A 13,972-nucleotide genomic window follows, 5' to 3' on the forward strand; every position below is an offset into this window, starting at 1 on the left:
TACGCATACAGATACAGTGGAGTTCAGCTTGATCCTGTATACCTGTGAGTTTCAACTGACGTTTATAATGGTAGTTGTAGGAGTAAATAAATACATTACATTTAATGTAAAAAGCATTGTAAACACAAACTATGATTTAGCACACAACAAACTTGAAAATTTTAATCTTAGCACTCACAGTAAAGAACGTCATACTGAAAATATAATATTACATTTTTAAGTCACTTAAAATGTGAATTGCCGCCATCCGTTACTATTTACGTGGAAGTGCTCTACAATTAATGAATAAATAAAATTTCTTGACATCAAGACTATATTCGACACAGTCCCGTACCATCCCCTCGTAAACAAGAAACCTTCATATGTAATTTTTCGAACGGACGTGCGACTGGATTGAAGAATTCCTAGCAAACATAATTCAGTACGCAGTTATTAAAGGGGAAACATTTTTAAAGGCGAAGTAAAATCGAGTCTTCCGCAAGGGCTTTCGGGTGTGATACTGTTGTGTACAGGAAGATGCAAACGTAGAAAATTGTACCGGAATGGGGGAAGACGTGCAGGTGACCGCTTGGCACAGGCACTGGAAGTTGACCCTCAAAATAAACATATGGAAATGGAAACACTCATATCCATAAGAAATCTAGAAATATGGGTACAGAGCGATTTAAAGTGGAAAGACCATATAACACTAATCACAGGTAAGGCAGATTCGAGACTGAGATTCACTGGAAGAATCCTCAGGATGAGTAGTCCAGCCAAAAAGGAAGCGGCATACAAAAGCCTCGTCCTATCATTACCTGAATATTGGTCATCAGTCTGGGATCTGTGCCAGATAGGATTGAGAGAGAGAGGGAAAAAAAAAAAAAAAAAAAAAAAAAAGGAGCCGGCCGAAATGGCCGAGCGGTTCTAGGCGCTTCAGTCTATAACCGCGCGACCGCTGCGGTCACAGGTTCGAATCCTGCCATGGGCATGGATGTGTGTGATGTCCTTAGGTTGTTTAGGTTTAAGTAGTTCTAAGTTCTAGGGGACTGATGACCTCAGCTGTTAAGTCCCATAGTGCTCAGAGCCATTTGCCATTTGAAAAAAAGGAAAGATCCAAAGAAGAGCAATGCGTTTTGTTACAGGTTCATTCATAAGCTCGTAAGCATTACGGAGATGCGCAGGCAACTCAATTGGTAGACGGTGCAACAGAGACGTTCTGCATCATGACGTGATTTGCTGTTCAAATTTCAAGAGCACACGATCCTAGAAAGGACTGCCAATATGATACGCTCTCCTGTGTATACAGGTTGGTCCATTGATAGTGACCGGGCCAAATATCTCACGAAATAAGCATCAAACGAAAAAACTACAAAGAACGAAACTTGTCTATCTTGAAGGGGGAAACCAGATGGCGCTGTGGTTGGCCCGCTAGATGGTGCTGTCATAGGTCAAACTGATATCAACTGCGTCTTTTTAAAATAGGAACCCCCATTTTCTATTACATATTCGTGTAGTACGTAAAGAAATAGGAATGTTTTAGCTGAACCACTTTTTCCGCTTTGTGACAGATGGCACTGTAATAGTCACAAACGTATAAGTACGTGGTATCACGTAACCTTCCGCCAGTGCGGACGCTATTTGCTTCGTGATACATTACCCGTCTTAAAATGGACCGTTTACCAAGTGCGGAAAAGGTCGATATCGTGTTGATGTATGGCTATTGTGATCAAAATGCCCAACGGGCGTGTGCTATGTATGCTGCTCGGTATCCTGGACGACATCATCCAAGTGTCCGGACCGTTCGCCGGATAGTTACGTTATTTATGCCACTGGGCATAAGAGAAATTTCAGGACGATGACAGATTTTTTGCACGCGTTCTATGTAGCGACGAAGGGTCGTTCACCAACAGCGGTAACGTTAACCGGCATAATATGCACTATTGAGCAACGGAAAATTCACGATGTCTGCGACAAGTGGAACATCAGCGACCGTGGCGGATTAATGTATGGTGCGGCGTTATGGGAGGAAGGATAATTGGCTCCCATTTTATCGATGGCAATCTAAATGGTGCAAGGTATGCTGACCTCCTACGTAATGTTCTACCTATGTTACTACAAGATGTTTCACTGCATGACAGAATGGCGATGTACTTCCAACATGATGGATTGCCGGCACATAGCTCGCGTGCGGTTGAAGTGGTACTGAATAGCATATTTCATGACAGGTGAACTGGTCGTCGAAGCATGGCCCGCACATTCGCCGGATCTGACGTCCCTGGATTTCTTTCTGTGGGGAAAGTTGAAGGATATTTGCCATCGTAACCCACCGACAACATGCGTCAGCGCATTGTCAATGCATATGCGAACATTACGGAAGGCGAACTACTTGCTGTTGAGAATGTCGTTACACGTATTGCCAAATGCATTGAGGCTGACGGACATAATTGTGAGCATTTATTGCATTAATGTGGTATTTACAAGTAATCACGCTGTAACAGCATGCGTTATCAGAAATGATAAGTACACAAAGGTACATGCATCACATTGGAGCAACTGAAATACTCGTAAAATGTTCAAACGTACCTACGTTCTTTATTTTAATTTAAAAAACTTACCTGTTACCAACTGTTCGTCTCAAATTGTGAGAGATATGTTTGTGACTATTACAGCGCCATCTGTCACAAAGCGAAAAAAGTGGTCCAACTAAAACATTCATAATTCTTTACGTACTACACTGTCTCCCTACACGTTCATCCGTCTGGAAAGACCCGCGATCACACAAACGCCCAAAAAGGGCTTGAAATGTTGTGTGATGCGGTTGGCGTCTGTGAGGGTCTTCTGGTATAGCCGTGCTGCCTCTCGACTGTTTCTATCTGCTTGACAGTACACAAACACCATCTTGGTTTCCTTCCGACACGAATAACACAAGGAACACATAGCAAATGGTCAGACGAACTTTCATTTTTCAGCGCCATCTAACGTGGCAGCGATGCATTTCCAGACACATGTTCATATGACCCTTTTTTCTCCATTTCCAGTCAGGAACACGTAATTTGTCGGTTTTATTAATGCTCCGAAACTATGCGTTCAAATTGATACAGGAGGTAAAGAACATAAAAAAATCGTTCAAATGGCTCTGAGCACTATGGGACTTAACATATATGGTCATCAGTCCCCTAGAACTTAGAACTACTTAAACCTAACTAACCTAAGGACATCACACAACACCCAGCCATCACGAGGCAGAGAAAATCCCTGACCCGCCGGGAATCGAACCCGGGAACCCGGGCGTGGGAAGCGAGAACGCTACCGCACGACCACGAGATGCGGGCAAAGAACATCAAATCAGATATATTTACAAGTTGTATAGGTTAATTGCCGTCTTTAGCAACTGTAATAAAAGTCTTATTAAGACCAGACGCGTTTCGCTTTATTTTAAAGCTTCTTCAGTGGTCAGGTTCTATGTTGCTTACAGGCAAACTTATGAGAGGACAGTGCACAGGAGTGTAAATGTGTTGAGTGCAGTGAAAGTACGGTGTGCAAATGCAGATAGTCAACACATACACGTGGAAGACGAAAAGGACTGGAATAAACAACAAAAAATCTGACCAGTGAAGTTGCTTTAAAATAAAGCCCAACGCATATGGTCTGAACAAGACTGTTACTACAGTTGTTAAAGACGGCAATTAACCTATAAAGTTTGCATATGGGCAACTGAGGAAAAAAGAGGCCAAAAAACAAAGAAGACAACAAATATTTTTAGTTAAGGTGTATAATGTTCCTGATAGCATATTCAGGCACTAGGAACAATTTGCACAGAAGGTAGTTTAGCATGCTAATTGCAGCAGTGGCATACACAGGAACTGCTCGAATGCGCGATAATTAGCATGTATATACGCAGTACATCGTCGGGCCATTATCAGTTGCGTCCGTCCGAAGATTCCTGGCATGTCCATAATGGTGCCAGCAGCGGCTGCAATTCTAGAGTCGAGGGGTACCTCTACCATTACAACGGTTTCATATTCCAGCTGCTTCATATCCTCCCCCCCCCCTCCCCCCCCCCCCCCAGAGAAAGAAAATCCAGACACGTGAAGTCAGGTGACTTGATTGGCCAGGTCACAGGGCCACCTCGGTCATTCACCGATTTCTCACATCAATGCTGAAATGGACTGGCGCCTCATGCTGCTGGAAGTACATTTTTTGTCTAAAACTCAGAGGTACATCCAACCAGTATAGTCAACAACCCGCACACAGAACAGTTTTAAACGTCAGTACACATTCCCAGTCAGCGACACCGACGCAACGGTTTACGTCATCGCCATCAATAAAATGTTTGCTAACATTAGAAGCTGACTTTAGAGACCATGTGCTTCTTATCGAAATACACTCCTGGAAATTGAAATAAGAACACCGTGAATTCATTGTCCCAGGAAGGGGAAACTTTATTGACACATTCCTGGGGTCAGATACATCACATGATCACACTGACAGAACCACAGGCACATAGACACAGGCAACAGAGCATGCACAATGTCGGCACTAGTACAGTGTATATCCACCTTTCACAGCAATGCAGGCTGCTATTCTCCCATGGAGACGATCGTAGAGATACTGGATGTAGTCCTGTGGAACGGCTTGCCATGCCATTTCCACCTGGCGCCTCAGTTGGACCAGCGTTCGTGCTGGACGTGCAGACCGCGTGAGACGACGCTTCATCCAGTCCCAAACATGCTCAATGGGGGACAGATCCGGAGATCTTGCTGGCCAGGGTAGTTGACTTACACCTTGTAGAGCACGTTGGGTGGCACGGGATACATGCGGACGTGCATTGTCCTGTTGGAACAGCAAGTTCCCTTGCCGGTCTAGGAATGGTAGAACGATGGGTTCGATGACGGTTTGGATGTACCGTGCACTATTCAGTGTCCCCTCGACGATCACCAGTGGTGTACGGCCAGTGTAGGAGATCGCTCCCCACACCATGATGCCGGGTGTTGGCCCTGTGTGCCTCGGTCGTATGCAGTCCTGATTGTGGCGCTCACCTGCACGGCGCCAAACACGCATACGACCATCATTGGCACCAAGGCAGAAGCGACTCTCATCGCTGAAGACGACACGTCTCCATTCGTCCCTCCATTCACGCCTGTCGCGACACCACTGGAGGCGGGCTGCACGATGTTGGGGCGTGAGCGGAAGACGGCCTAACGGTGTGCGGGACCGTAGCCCAGCTTCATGGAGACGGTTGCGAATGGTCCTCGCCGATACCCCAGGAGCAACAGTGTCCCTAATTTGCTGGGAAGTGGCGGTGCGGTCCCCTACGGCACTGCGTAGGATCCTACGGTCTTGGCGTGCATCTGTGCGTCGCTGCGGTCCGGTCCCAGATCGACGGGCACGTGCACCTTCCGCCGACCACTGGCGACAACATCGATGTACTGTGGAGACCTCACGCCCCACGTGTTGAGCAATTCGGCGGTACGTCCACCAGGCCTCCCGCATGCCCACTATACGCCCTCGCTCAAAGTCCGTCAACTGCACATACGGTTCACGTCCACGCTGTCGCGGCATGCTACCAGTGTTAAAGGCTGCGATGGAGCTCCGTATGCCACGGCAAACTGGCTGACACTGACGGCGGCGGTGCACAAATGCTGCGCAGCTAGCGCCATTCGACGGCCAACACCGCGGGTCCTGGTGTGTCCGCTGTGCCGTGCGTGTGATCATTGCTTGTACAGCCCTCTCGCAGTGTCCGGAGCAAGTATGGTGGGTCTGACACACCGGTGTCAATGTGTTCTTTTTTCCATTTCCAGGAGTGTATATTCGTTTCTATGTGTTCTACATCCTATATTATAATGAACGAATAGATAAGGAACACCATATGTAACAAAATCGAATTTAAAATATACGAAAGGAGAAAGAAAAAATAAGAATTATATGGCTGCGTGCTGACCAATTACAGCCTTTTTTTGTAAAATGGACTTATTATTTCTATGCAAGAACCCCTCTATTCCACTGTACCCAACATGTTCGTCGTGAGAGGATTCAGCCACTGTCTTGACATTAAAAATTTTATGTACATTATTTTTCCGTCTCAGCAGCATATTTTGTGCAATATGACTAACTTCGACCATTGTGATAATCAATAGATGTGTGTAGTTTAGTAAGTGTCATACAGAAACTACACATTAGACCACTGTGATAGTATTCCAATCTGTAGTATCTCCGAGACATGACGGGTTGTTTACACAGCTACACAGATCTGAATATGATCACATATGATGAAACTAGCCATATTGTGAAAAAAAGAGAAAGGAATGTGCAATAGAGATAAGTTTTTAAATTCCTATATGGTGTAGAAGGACTCGTTGAGGAGGAAAACGTTAAACATTTCTCCTGTCCATTAGTTATTTTATTTCAATGAGTAGATTACAAAGAGTTTTATAGCTTACTGTGCCGAAATCAGATCCGTTAAAGAGTAATTCAGATCGTTTTTCCTTCTGATGTTGTTACGGCAAGTGAAAGAGAAAAAGAGAGATAAATCCCTGTCCTCGAAAATTTTCTTCCTTCATGCTTCCTCTGTGTTATCACAGATGTCGTGTCACTGATCTCATTTGTACTAAGACTATAGTAGACGCGAGGTGCCTAGTTGCTTCCAGCGCCCTGAGTGGAACCCGTAAGTTCCGAATAATGTTCACCAACCTACAGTCTCCCCTGCGAAGAAAACAGCACGTATGCCGTGAGTCCGTTGGATTGAGGCTGTAATAAACTGTTATCGAGGAACCGGCATTGTACACATAATTAAATTTTGAATGAGTTTGTTTAAAAGGTATGCCATTCGTTTTTTATTAGCGGAGTAGAAGAAACTGCACAATTACAGCCTGCTTTATGAATCACAAATAACTTCCATTCCTCACTCTTTCATAGAGAATAAACAAAATAATGAACTGTGTGACTAGTTCTCGACTGTATGTCCAAAAACCAGATTGCTCGAGGCTGCCGATCGAGCTTTGGCCTTACAGAGCAACCACCTCGCCTGCCATCCGAGCTAGGCGCGACCTGAAGATCTCCCAAGTCCTTCATCTGCCTTTTAGTTTAGCACTTGTTTATTATTCTGCTGGTAATAAACGCTTTTGAAAAAATGAAATGATAGACTGCTATTGAAAGATGCTTTTAGACGTAATGCAAGTAAATTTAACTGTTTAGGCTCTCTGGTATTAATAACAGAAGATTATAATTTTGGCGCGCTATTTCCGAACACAGCAGCCAATCGCAGAAAGGCCCACTATTTACGCCGTCTTTCTCGAGATACACGTAGCGAATAAACCACATGTCACCGGTACCTTACACCATATTCCGCCATCTTCCCACTGCTACCTTCTTGACTTGTCTAAAAAGAGCTTCTTGTAGCTGAATATCATGGCCGTAAAGCCAGAAATATTACTTTGTACTTGTGAATATCTTTGATACTCTCAAACTAAGACGAATTATTGATAATAAATTTCATAAGTGAATAGATGTATTGCGAGGCTGTAGATCGTATTCGTAGCTACCTAAAGAGATGGTTGTGAGACGAATGTGTGTAAACGCCACGCATAATTGTTATCAATTTCTTTTGTACAATCAATATTTTTGCCTAAATGATGCATTCCTCCAGAACATTACCCCATAAGACGTCAGTGAATGAAAATGACACCATTGAATGAATATGTGAACTTAATGACTTCTGTATCCCTAAAGTTGGCAATTATTGTCATAGCATAGGTAACAGAACCTGAACGTTTTAGCAGGTGTGCTGTATGGTTTTTCTACTTTAAGTTACGCGTACCTAAGAACTTTGAGCTTTCTATTTAGTTTTAGTATTATCATTTATATACCAGGTTAAAAGCAGTTTGGACAGTTTTCAAAGTACATAACTGGATGAGTTGCCTTTTTTCAAAGTTTAAAGCTGGTCAATTTCTGCAAAACCAATCGGTAACTTTCGCAGGAACTTTACTTGCAATTTTCTTTGTTGATGCTTCCTTACTCGGCTTCATAACAACGTTTGTATCATTTGAAAATAGAAGCAATTGTGCCTCTTGATTCAAATAAAATGTCAGATCATTGACATGAAGCAAGAACAGTAACGCGCCAATCATCGAGCTCTCTGGGTCTACCACAATAATTCCTAACTATTTAAAGGACGTAGCGTCCCTTTTTGTATTTTAGAAAATGTTGTAAGGAGTGACAACGGCATATTTCTATCTACCTGTGAAAATATGTGTTTTAGAGGAGATAGTGTAACCTCCTCCTTCCTAATCGACCTATTGGACTGCGATATAATCGACCGTGATCGCATATGCCAGATGAAATTTTACAGTGCGTAAAGTTGCCATTGCAGAAGGAAAATAACACCGGTTAGGAGGAGGAAAGTATACAACAGACCCTTCTGAAGGAAGAATCTATTCTAAATACTGATAGTAATATTGAAATTGGTGTAATTTAGTGCAGTCTATCAAGAACCGCACGGGGGGGCGGGGGGGGGGGGTGAAGGGTACCACTTAATGTTTTGATACAGAAAATTTTGATTAGCAAAACAGGGATAATTAAACGGTCGCCAGCCCACTAGGCCAATGAATGTCCAGAATCTCAAGAAAGATAATGGTAAAGGAAACTAAGCAAATGATCACTGGCGTGGCAACAAAAGGTTGTCACACTTTTCCATGACACAACAGTTCACGAGAAAATAAATAAATCAGAAAGCACTGAATTTGCCATTATTTAATTTGGAATACTAAATTTTGAAAGTAAAGTTAAATGAAGTTGCTAGTTCAATAACTAACTGACTGTAACCGAAACTTTGCTTCGTAAAAAATGACTTTCAGTAACCACAGGATAACGTAAAGCAACGTAAAGCAAAATTTGGGAAAAGGCAAGCAATTTTTTTAATTTTTGAAAGACTGAATTGAATTTGCTTTAAGCAAATGAGTACATGATTTACTTTTAACACAACAATAAGATACGTATCAAGCCAGCAGAAGTTACTCGCTAAGCTAAATATAGAATCAATTAAACTGCGCTCTCTTAATTTGTGCCGTATCTTTAGTTATTAGTTTTTCCAGTGAAATTTTACGTTACTTTAAGTGGGCGAAGTTCATACTCAAAATTGCAAATTAGTTAAGTCTTTGTTACGCAATACAAGAATGAACAGTTACTGAGGAAGCAAAATTTAGATTAAAACTGGTCATTAGCAAACAAACAACACTGGCAGTAAGTAGTAAATCAATTTTCATTTTTTTACAACACTTGGTGATTGCATGGAAAGAAAAGGGACCCTGCTTGGTAATAATGTCTGAGGACAATGACAACACAGATGCCCTGCAAGTTTTAACTATTGCAGGTTATTATTCACGAAAGTCAAACTTTGTGAAAGAAATGCCACTGGCTAATGCCTCTACAGTATCAGTTATGCTTTGTCACTTAACAGCCTAATGATGTTGTAACTGTACGAATGACGAGCGCTGCACCCAACGACAATGCTGAGCTGCCGCTGGTTGAGAACAACGAGTCATCTCCTGAGCCACGGATAATTACGGGACAGGCAACAGTTAAAATCAGGCTTCATCCGCATATTCACTCCTACCGTGCTCTCAAAACTCGCGGGTTAACGTAGTAGGTGGCCTACACTAGCGTGATCATAGCTGCATACCGGGTCTGTGGGAGCGCTCAACAAACGCTTTCGCACTCGTTCATGACTCAAGCTGCTCTGCTCCCTCTCTGTTCGCAACGCGACAGAGACTCTCCATAAACAAAGATAAACATCGGCACAGCTACTACCACCTCGTCGTTGCTATTGATATATTGAAGTAAAATTCTCTTTGCTATTAACCTGCAATTTAAAATATTTACTTTGTAATTACAATCAATTATATGCATTCACAAATAAATACATTATTACATCCATTATATACTAAATACTTTTTCTATGATAAAGCCTACAGATTCAGAATTAGAAGTACAGTACAAGTTGTCATAGATATTAAAGGGCGAAAATTTTTGGATGGTGCAGAATGTATTTTATCTGCATTTTCGATGTTACAAAAGTATCCAGCCCATATCAACTTTACCTTTTTAGGCTCATGATCTTCATTATTTTAAATGGGGATATGGCATTAATTTTTATTTCACTAAATGTCTATTCTCTCCTATTTTTAAAAAGTAATTATTATAAATACCTGCTACACATGAATTGTCCTTTACGGTGATCCCTTTCTCTATAACACAACTAATGTCGTCTTGTATGGCTTCTTTCTCCGTCTCGTTTTTAACAACACTCGACTCTGGTTTGATTTCACTGTCTGATCTTTCAGTTTGAGACAAAATGTGCATACTCCTGGAGTTTTTACAACTTACCTTAATATGTTACAATACTCTGTATATCACGGGAGCATTTCTGAATCAGTAGCTGCTTTGGCTGTTTTGTACCAGTCCTTTCTTCATTATAGATAGACTCTGATACATGTAGTAATCCAAGATTTCTTTAATAACTTCCCATTATTACATTTAATTATCTTATTAGGAAAATTACTTTAAAAAAGGAATAAAAACTCATTAAGAAATTTGTTCAGTTTGTAGTTAGCATTAGACTCATTGCAAACTTCGCCACAGTCAACATATTTAAAGCTTTATTTAAAATCCTCGGCTTGTTTGTCACGGATCAGCCTTGCTGTTTTCTCAGAGCATTTCCGGACTGTACTTGGAGCTATGTTATATAATGTAACTTATAGTGCATCGTGACCTGACAATCAGTTTAGCACAGGATGGGCATGCATCTCTTTATCTGCTAAAAACATTATATGCAAAGGTATTACTATTTTGAGAAACTCAAGTACAGAAATAATAGTAAATTGTAAGTGACTAACAGTATCTCTAGATCACCTATTCTGTTAGATTCCCTGGAGAAATTTACATTATAATCACCATGGATTAATAATCCCTTTTATTCTGTCTGACAGAGCACAATAACACATTAAAATTTTTCATGAAACTTCTCCAGTTACCCAATTACTCACAAACACATTCTCCTACACTACATAATCGAAAGAATCCGGTCACTCATATGTAACGCAAAACTAGTCACCAGATGTCACCAGAGACGGATCGGTCAGGACAGCTCAATGACTTCGTACGTGGACTAGTCATTGAATGTCAGCTGCGTAACAAATCTGTCAGGGACATTTCAACCCTTCTAAAGCGGCCCACGTTGACTGTTAGTAATATGACTGAAGTATAAACGCGAAGGAAGAACCAGTGCTAAACCAGGGCCAGGCACATATCATGTAGTGACCGTCAAACACTGCGACAGGTGGTTGTAAGCAGTCGCATGAAATTATCGAAAGGAATCACTCGTGAGTTCCTGTGTGCTGCCAGCAATCCAGCTGGCACAGTGACTGTGTGCAGTGATTTAAAGAGAATGGGGTGCAATGATCGAGCAGGTCCCCATAAGCCACACATGTCTGTAGTCACTGCTAAGCGGTACTAAGTTAGCAGCCATCATAAGTAACGCCAACAATGAAGAGTACAGGAGATGGTGTTGGTATATGAGGACGCTTTTCGTGATTAGGTTCTGTCCTCTTACTGCACTTAAGGAAACGCTAAACGCGGAAGGATGCGAACACACTTTAAAGCATTGTGTACTGCTCACAGTGGAGGAACAGTTCGGAGATGATGGTTGTTTGTGTCAACCTGAAAACGTACCATGTCACAAAGCAGCATGTGTGAGGCAATGATGTTTTGATAATAACGTTCATGAAATGGACTTGCTTGCATCGAGTCGCAACATGAACGCAGTGGAACACCAATTGGATGGTTTAGAACATCGGCTTCTCCGCCAGACTCCAGCCTCCACAAAGCATTCACTCTGGTTTCAGCTGTTGAGTAAGAATGGACTACCATTTCTCCACAGCCATTCAGACACCTCATATGAAATGTCCCCAGCAGAGTCCAAACCGTTATAAAAGCAAAGGGTATCACACCCCATATTAATGTCCACAAAGGCCGGATACTTTTGATCAGTTAGTGCATATTCTGATCTATATAGAATTTACTTATTTCTACATTTTTGTATTTATATTCCTTTTTAATGAACGTGCAACGACATGGATTAAACTAAAAGACAGAAGACTCAAAGAATGGGTGCACTCCTAGTCACGCTTTCAACAAAATGCAAACCGCATTGGACATTGCGGGTGAAAATCCTTACTCAGAATATTCAGAGAGCCAAAGTTACGAAACATTTCGGGAATTACACTTTTTCCTGTATGCATACGGCTTGAGCACTTCAAGCAGCTGGGTATATTACGTTATACATTTATTTTTGTATGCAATTTTGTAATGAAGAATTCATCTGAGTTCGAGAGTAATGAAGATATTCACAACACTAGAAGGGACAGTGATCCTTTAATGAATCTCGTAGACTGTCAGGAGAGACAGTAAATCGCAATACGTAAAAGAAAGAGACAGAGATTCATTAGCTGCCCCTGCAATCGCGATGTTTCTCCTCCGACATCTGTACTTCAAAGAAGCTAGCTTGTTTAGGCTGAACTAATGACGAATCACTGTAAAAATGAGGTCGATAAACTAATGGTGGTGCCAACTATTCACCTTTGCTTGAATCAAATAGCTGAAAACGTATTTGACAGCAGAAACATATTTCAGACCGTCTTTTTTCCTTGTTTGTATTTCAGAACATTTGTTTTACAGGCACTCAACGGTTCAAACCCAATATAGGAGAGTGTTTTCTATTGGGACCTGTGTCGTGCGTATAACCAACAAGTGTTACTGTTGTATGTTATTTGCAATTGCTCTAACCCTTTGTTAGATGATGATAGCCGGCCGCGGTGGTCTCGCGGTTCTAGGCGCGCAGTCCGGAACCGCGAGACCGCTACGGTCGCAGGTTCGAATCCTGCCTCGGGGATGGATGTGTGTGATGTCCTTAGGTTAGTTAGGTTTAACTAGTTCTAAGTTCTAGGGGACTGATGACCTAAGATGTTAAGTCCCATAGTGCTCAGAGCCATTTGAACCATTTGATGATATACTGATCTGGGCGCGCGACAGCTAGGTTCTTATTGCCAGTTCAAAACTTGTATGGGACCCTCCTCTCCTCCTCCCCCCTCCCCTCCCCTCCGCACGCACACACACACTCTCACACATACTGCCTTCCCCAGTAAAGCGATAGCGTTAATTTCAACAAGAAATTTCAAGAAGAAAACATTAAGAATGAGTGCAGAAAGTTATTTTAGAAGCAGCCTACCACCTTTCACGCAGAGCAGATGACTGGCTTGTAGACAACGTTCATTGCATACGAATGCCGCAGAGTGCCTACATCATGTTGCCTCCCAGGAACATAATCAGTTATAACAAACGGCTTGCATCGCCAAGAAGCTTGAGCGAACATTTTATTTTAAACAAAAATCATTTCCTGTGACGTGATCTACCAGCCCTAGATGCTTTTTGAAAAGGCTTTGAAATACCCTATATAAATTCCAAAAGAGAATTTCCGGGAAACTATTTAACGCTGTACAGCACTTAAATATGGTTTCTGATCACACAGTAAAAAGGATAAACCAGCCACTCCACAGTACACTAAAACGTATAGGCTATAAGCTTAGGCTGGAGTGATGACAGTACAGAAGTTTATAAAGCCTTACTACACTCGTCATGTCGTTAACCAAAATAGAGGGCAGATCCTCACTTACACTTGTTATTGCCCTGTTGTCAAGGTATAAATGTAAGTGCAGGAAGAGACGCGTATAGCACGTACGATTTTACAGAAATTATACAGTAAATAAATTGATTTTTGTGTTGCTTGTAGCTTTATGTGTAAACTTCGTGGTGAAGTGCCCATCTTCTCGCTAATGGTCATAATTATTTCAATATTATTATTTAAGTACGACACTGCGTGAAAAACGAAACGTTCGCAGTGAAAAATAGGGGTCACTATGGTTTTGTATTTGATGCGTAA

General features: G+C 41.9%; 1 protein-coding gene across 1 annotated transcript in view; it reads left to right on the plus strand.

The window, feature by feature from the left end:
* The window catches only part of LOC126208398 (sodium channel protein Nach-like), a 239,755-nt gene that overhangs the window by 108,562 nt on the left and 117,221 nt on the right, over positions 1–13,972 (plus strand). The window lies entirely within an intron of this gene.

The sequence above is a fragment of the Schistocerca nitens genome, chromosome 1, assembly GCF_023898315.1.
Source record: "Schistocerca nitens isolate TAMUIC-IGC-003100 chromosome 1, iqSchNite1.1, whole genome shotgun sequence".
Lineage (NCBI taxonomy): Eukaryota > Metazoa > Arthropoda > Insecta > Orthoptera > Acrididae > Schistocerca > Schistocerca nitens.